We start from the raw sequence: 7,128 nt of genomic DNA on the forward strand, positions 1-7,128 counted from the left end.
CCTGAGACCTGATGTCAGCGGCCTTTCTGTCTGTGTGGTGAGGTCTTACCCGCCTCACCTGGCAGTTCATCTCATCAAACAGTAGAGCAAGGAATCTTCTTTACAGCGTTGTTATGGGTAACTGTTATTTGGTGGGTGGGTTTTCTAAATAAAAATCACAGAACTATGCAAATGTGTTACTTTTATTAATTCAAGTTTACTCCACAATTGGGTAAAATCCAAAAGATTTTTCCTTGTTTATGAGGAAGCTAAGAGGTTTAATGTGTTTCAAGAAAGCATGCCTGGAATATACTATGTAGATAGGCAAAGTCAGTTATGGCATGCCTGAGTCAGCATCACTACATTATATGGTAACTTATTCCATCAAATGCTCTTTTGTTCTTCACTGTAAATGTATGGATGATGCAAGAAGTATGTGAAGCAGGAAGACTCAGTGGGTCTGTACCCTGGTTGGCTCGAGTCTGTACCCCACACAGTGGGTCTGTACCCTGGTTGGCTCGGGTCTGTACACCACCAGTGAGTCTGTACCCCATACAGCGGGTCTGTACCCTGGTTGGCTCGGGTCTGTACACCACCAGTGAGTCTGTACCCCATACAGCAGGTCTGTACCCTGGTTGGCTTGGGTCTGTACCCCACCAGTGAGTCTGTACCCCATACAGCGGGTCTGTACCCTGGTTGGCTCGGGTCTGTACACCACCAGTGAGTCTGTACACCATACAGCAGGTCTGTACCCTGGTTGGCTTGGGTCTGTACACCACCAGTGGGTCTGTACTCTGGTTGGCTTGGACCTGTACCGCACACAGCGGGTCTGAACCCTGGTTGGCTCAAGTCTGTACCCCACCAGTGAGTCTGTACCCCACACAGTGGGTCTGTACCCTGGTTAGCTTGGGTCTGTACCCCACCAGGGGGTCTGTACCCTGGTTGGCTCGGGTCTGTACCCCACACAGTGGGTCTGTATCCTGGTTGGCTCGGGTCTGTACCCCACACAGTGGGTCTGTACCCCACCAGAGGGTCTGTACCCTGGTTGGCTTGGGTCTGTACCCCACCAGTGAGTCTGTACCCCGCACAGCAGGTCTGTACCCTGGTTGGCTCGGGTCTGTACCCCACCAGTGAGTCTGTACCCCACCAGGGGGTCTGTACCCTGGCTGGCTTGGGTCTGTACCCCACCAATGAGTCTGTACCCCACACAGTGGGTCTGTACCCTGGTTGGCTCGGTTCTGTACCCCACCAGTGAGTCTGTACCTTGGTTGGCTCGGGTCTGTACCCCACCAGTGAGTCTGTACCACACACACACCAGTGGGGTCTGTACCCTGGCTGGCTCGGGTCTGTACCCCACCAGTGAGTCTGTACCCCACCAGTGGGTCTGTACCCTGGTTGGCTCAGGTCTGTACCCCACACAGTGGGTCTGTACCCTGGTTGGCTCGGACCTGTACTGAACACAGCGGGTCTGTACCCTGGTTGGCTTGGGTCTGTACACTGATTGGCTCGGTTCTGTACCCCACTAGTGGGTCTGTTCCCTGGTTGGCTCGGGTCTGTACCCCACACAGTGGGTCTGTACCCTGGTTGGCTCGGGTCTGTACCCCACCAGTAAGTCTGTACCCCACCAGGGGGTCTGTACACTGGCTGGCTCGAGTCTGTACCCCACCAGTGGGTCTGTACCCTGGTTGGCTCCGGTCTGTACCCCACACAGTGGGTCTGTACCCCACACAGCAGGTCTGTACCCTGGTTGGCTCGGACCTGTACCGGACACAGCGGGTCTGTACCCTGGTTGGCTCGGGTCTATACCCTGATTGGCTCGGTTCTGTATCCCACCAGTGAGTCTGTACCCCACCAGGGGGTCTGTACCCTGGTTGGCTCGGGTCTGTACCCCACCAGTGAGTCTGTACCACACACAGCAGGTCTGTACCCTGGTTGCCTCGGGTCTCTACCCCATACAGCGGGTCTGTACCCTGGTTGACTCGGGTCTGTACCCCACCAGTGAGTCTATACCCCACCAGTGGGTCTGTACCCTGGTTGGCTCGGGTCTGTACCCCACACAGCGGGTTTGTACCCTGGTTTGCTCTGATGTTAGAAAGCCTTAACCGTTGTCTCTGCCAGTTGAATGTCTTTTGTTCATTTGAATACACCTAACTCTTTCATATTTGTCTGTGCTTGCCTGTATTTCTGTCCAACGTGTCTTCAATCTACTGTAGGATTTTCTGCCCCGAGGTCACAGCAGGCCTATGTATTTCTTCTTTAGAAAGTCAGCACCTTGCTTGGCTTGCTTGTCCCACAAGTGACACTCAGAGAGAGGTGATATCTGGAGCTGGTAATGGTGGGAGGAACCTCGCTCTTCCAGCCTGTCTCAGGTCAGGAGGGAAACTGAAGCACTTATCCTTATAAAATGTAAGGTCCACATTAAAGGTAATTACATTTGGGAACACTGGTTAGGTAGGTCTGTATTTTTTCTAAGAGCAGTATCAATTCAACAAAGGGAATTAAAAATGCAAAACAAAGCCTGTAGCGATTCGTCAGGCTGCTGTCAGCAGGTGGGAATTCTTTTAAATGATTGACGACCCATGTGAGCTCACACATCTCATTAGAGGAGAACCAGAAAGCAAAAATGCACTGTTCAAAAGTTTTACCAGCAAATTTGAGTTTATGCCATGGTCAAACAAACCATTTTTTATGTTCAGAACGAATACTCCATGCTCAAATTGAGTTTGAATATTTGTTCTCATGGATGGCAGACAGTACCGTGCAGGTATTATCAGGACAGAGCAGTCCACCTTTTACAAGAAACATCTGCCAAGGTTAAATATAACTCCAGCAAACACCACTATGCTTGATTTGAGACACAAGCACAAAACTCATACACACAACTTATTCGGATGATGGGTAGTCTGCTTGTTAGTCTATTCAGGGCTATGTCCATTATATATGTTTATGTGTGTGTATGTGTGTGAGAGAAAGAGAGAGAGAGAGAGTGGGGAGAGAGAGCTGAATGGGGGGAGTGTGTGTGTGTGACAGAGAGAGAGAGAGAGAGAGAGAGCTGAGTGGATGCTAATCGCTGCTACCCCTGCTAAAGCATGCCTTCCTGGGCAATATGAGATTAGAGCAGTGTGTGCGTGGGGCTGTGGAGGTGAAAGGTAAAGGCACTTATCAGAAGGGTTCCCCTCAGGGGCCGCCACGGCTGGCTCCATCAAAACCCCGGCACGCACTTCGCACGGGATTAGACTAATCAAGAGAGAGCACTGGGGATGTATAGACCACTTATCAGGACGAAAAACATTGGGCTCCTTTTCCCTTTAAACAAACCCTACAGAAATGTTTGTTAATTTTATTTATTACAGGATGCTTGTCAATGTGGCAATCTTCCATGGAATCATTGAAAGGCGCTCTGCGACGCGTGGAAGGCGCTCACTGTTTACATGCCACAGAGATAGCAATGTCTTTGATGTTTTACCCCCCCACTCACACATTGTCCTTATTATTAATTTATTTCCCCCACTCTGTTTGTGTTTGTGGGGCTACCACAGATCATAATGATTTAAAGTAGTCAGTGCAACAAAGGCCCTGAAAATGACAAATATTAATACAGGGCAAAATGCGACGGTAGCACAGGAATGCTAACACCGTATTTTGGCAACTAAAATTACCTCCCAAATCTTCTCCATATCTGCAAGGGCTTTTTGAGAGTTATCAAATGTATATCTGCTTTTTATATTAATAAAAATCCACTAGTTCATTGTGGAAAAGTTTCCTAAATAAGATAATAAAAAAAGGAATCCATTGCTAATCCATTGCAGCAACCATTTTTGGGTAGTTAATTGGAGTCAAGAGGGCCAGTCCTAGACAGCTCTACTTAAGGATTGACATTCGTACATTGAAGAGAAAATGAGAGTGGAAAAAGCTCCTCTCATCAGACCTAATTGGACGTAGTCTGTAGTCCAGCGAGGGCTTGATTTAAATGATTCACCCTCATTAAACCTTCTGAATCATTCCTTACAGACAGCTCCATTAAGCCTCTCTCTCCCTCTCTCTCTCTCTCTCTCTCTTTCTGTCTGTCTCTCTCCCTCTCCCTCTCTCTCTCTCTCTCTCTCTCTCTCTCTCTCTCTCTCTGAGGCAGAGCAGACTGCGGAGGTATGCTTCTGGACTCAGAACCCCTTGGTCGTGTATTCATGCTTTAACTGGCTCTGAGTCCCCATTTAGAGCACTGGACTGCTGGATACCTGTGTTGGGTTAGACTGCTGATCTGGTGGCCTCGATAACCTGGTTGCCATGGCTGCAGTGCTCTGTATTAATCCAAGTATTAATTGGAAACCCATTCAAAACTATTGTAAGACATAGATCAATTATTTTTTTAATTAGTGGTGAGTTTTCCCATTTTAAAACTATTCACACACAATGTAACCTAACAAAACCATTCACACAGAATGAACCTTAACTCAGGTAATTGTGCAGTTTTGTGTCCAAGTACATTTGAGGAAACTTCAGACTCCCACAAGATGCTCTTAACAGTATCAGGAGTTGTTATGCTGTGACCTATATGTGTGTGTGTGTGTGTGTGTGTGTGTGTGTGTGTGTGTGTGTGTGTGTGTGTGTGTGTGTGTGTGTGTGTTCTAGTCTGTTATGCTATAACCTGTATACATATGTTGTAGTTTGTTATGCTATGACCTGTATGTATGTTCTAATCTGTTATGCTATGACCTGTATGTGTGTTCTAGTTTGGTATGCTATAACCTGTACGTATGTTTTAGTTTGTTATGCTATGTATGTACCTGTTCTAGTCTGTTATGCTATGACCTGTATGTATGTTGTAGTTTGTTATGCTATGACCTGTACGTATGTTCTAGATTGATATGCTATAACCTGTATGTATGTTGTAGTTTGTTATGCTATGACTTGTACGTATGTTATAGTTTGTTATGCTATGACCTGTATGTATGTGTTCTAGTTTGCCTATGTTTGCAAAGTTTTGTTTGTATTTGTAGTAATTCATGTTTATAGAGCTACCTGATTACTGGTTCATGTATGTTGTCTAAATTTTAACTTGTTTTACCTGATCCTTGTCTGTGGTTATAGACTACTTTCAGATCTCCATGACTACCCACATACAGAGCCCTTCTGTCAGTACAGCCTACAGTTATAGGAAATGGCCAAAGTAAATATGACTGTACGTGGTCACCTCTGACTTCTGATTGTTACAATCACCAATAAATATGATGTTCACACTGTGCATAACAACATTCAGCTACCTGGGTGTGACCGGCATGCATTCTTCACTAGAGCTAATGTTTGTTGTCCACTATGATATATGAAGGATGTGTAATGTGATACAAAACTCCGAATTAACAATGTAAAGACTTTAATGTTTCTGATGAAGAGATGAAATAACAGAGGGATAGTAGAGAGGTGAGGGTGACAGAGGGGAGGTGAGGGTAGTAGAGGGGAGGTGAGGGTGGTAGAGGGGAGGTGAGTGTGGTAGAGGGGAGGTGAGGGTGGTAGAGGGGAGGTGAGTGTGGTAGAAGGAAGGTGAGGGTAGTAGAGGGGAGGTGAGGGTGGTAGAGGGGAGGTGAGTGTGGTAGAGGGGAGGTGAGTGTGGTAGAAGGGAGGTGAGGGTAGTAGAGAGGAGGTGCGTGTGGTAGAGGGGAGGTGAGTGTGGTAGAGGGGAGGTGAGTGTGGTAGAGGGGAGGTGAGGGTGGTAGAGGGGAGGTGAGTGTGGTAGAGGGGAGGTGAGTGTGGTAGAGGGGAGGTGAGTGTGGTAGAAGGGAGGTGAGGGTAGTAGAGGGGAGGTGCGTGTGGTAGAGGGGAGGTGAGTGTGGTAGAGGGGAGGTGAGTGTGGTAGAGGGGAGGTGAGGGTGGTAGAGGGGAGGTGAGGGTGACAGAGGGGAGGTGAGGGTAGTAGAGGGGAGGTGAGGGTGGTAGAGTGGAGATGAGTGTAGTAGAGGGGAGGTGAGGGTGACAGAGGGGAGGTGAGGGTGGTAGAGTGGAGGTGAGTGTGGTAGAGGGGAGGTGAGGGTGGTAGAGGGGAGGTGCGTGTGGTAGAGGGGAGGTAAGTGTGGTAGAGGGGAGGTGAGAGTGGTAGAGTGGAGATGAGTGTGGTAGAGGGGAGGTGAGGGTAGTAGAGGGGAGGTGAGGGTGGTAGAGGGGAGGTGAGTGTGGTAGAGGGGAGGTGAGGGTGGTAGAGGGGAGGTGAGTGTGGTAGAGTGGAGATGAGTGTGGTAGAGGGGAGGTGAGGGTGGTAGAGGGGAGGTGAGGGTAGTAGAGGGGAGGTGAGGGTGGTAGAGTGGAGGTGAGTGTGGTAGAGGGGAGGTGAGTGTGGTAGAGGGGAGGTGAGTGTGGTAGAGGGGAGGTGAGGGTGGTAGAGGGGAGGTGAATGTGGTAGAGGGGAGGTGAGGGTGGTAGAGGGGAGGTGAGTGTGGTAGAGGGGAGGTGAGGGTGGTAGAGGGGAGGTGAGTGTGGTAGAGGGGAGGTGAGTGTGGTAGAGGGGAGGTGAGGGTGGTAGAGTGGAGGTGAGTGTGGTAGAGGGGAGGTGAGGGTGGTAGAGGGGAGGTGAGTGTGGTAGAGGGGAGGTGAGGGTGGTAGAGTGGAGATGAGTGTGGTAGAGGGGAGGTGAGGGTGGTAGAGGGGAGGTGAGGGTGGTAGAGTGGAGGTGAGTGTGGTAGAGGGGAGGTGAGGGTGGTAGAGTGGAGGTGAGTGTGGTAGAGTGGAGGTGAGTGTGGTAGAGGGGAGGTGCGTGTGGTAGAGGGGAGGTGAGGGTGGTAGAGGGGAGGTGAGGGTGGTAGAGTGGAGATGAGTGTGGTAGAGGGGAGGTGAGGGTGGTAGAGGGGAGGTGAGGGTGGTAGAGGGGAGATGAGTGTGGTAGAGGGGAGGTGAGTATGACAGAGGGGAGGTGAGTGTGGTAGAGGGGAGGTGAGTGTGGTAGAGTGGAGGGGAGGGTGGTAGAGGGGAGGTGAGGGTGGTAGAGGAGAGGTGAGGGTGGTAGAGGGGAGGTGAGGGTAGTAGAGTGGACGTGAGTGTGGTAGAGGGGAGGTGAGTGTGGTAGAGGGGAGGTGAGTATGACAGAGGGGAGGTGAGTGTGGTAGAGTGGAGGGGAGGGTGGTAGAAGCGAGTTGAGTGTGACTGATCGGAGGTGAGTGTGGTAGA

General features: G+C 49.8%; 1 protein-coding gene across 1 annotated transcript in view; it reads left to right on the forward strand.

The window, feature by feature from the left end:
- sox14 (SRY-box transcription factor 14) overlaps window positions 1-5,248 on the forward strand; it is a 14,776-nt gene extending 9,528 nt beyond the window's left edge. The window contains exon 2 of the mRNA XM_076990463.1: window positions 4,109-5,248. The gene's annotated coding sequence lies outside the window, so the exon portion shown is untranslated. The remainder of the gene's footprint in view (window positions 1-4,108) is intronic.
- The last annotated feature ends 1,880 nt before the right edge of the window (window positions 5,249-7,128 follow it).

This window comes from Brachyhypopomus gauderio, unplaced genomic scaffold (genome assembly GCF_052324685.1).
Source record: "Brachyhypopomus gauderio isolate BG-103 unplaced genomic scaffold, BGAUD_0.2 sc75, whole genome shotgun sequence".
In the NCBI taxonomy this organism is placed as follows: Eukaryota; Metazoa; Chordata; class Actinopteri; order Gymnotiformes; family Hypopomidae; genus Brachyhypopomus; species Brachyhypopomus gauderio.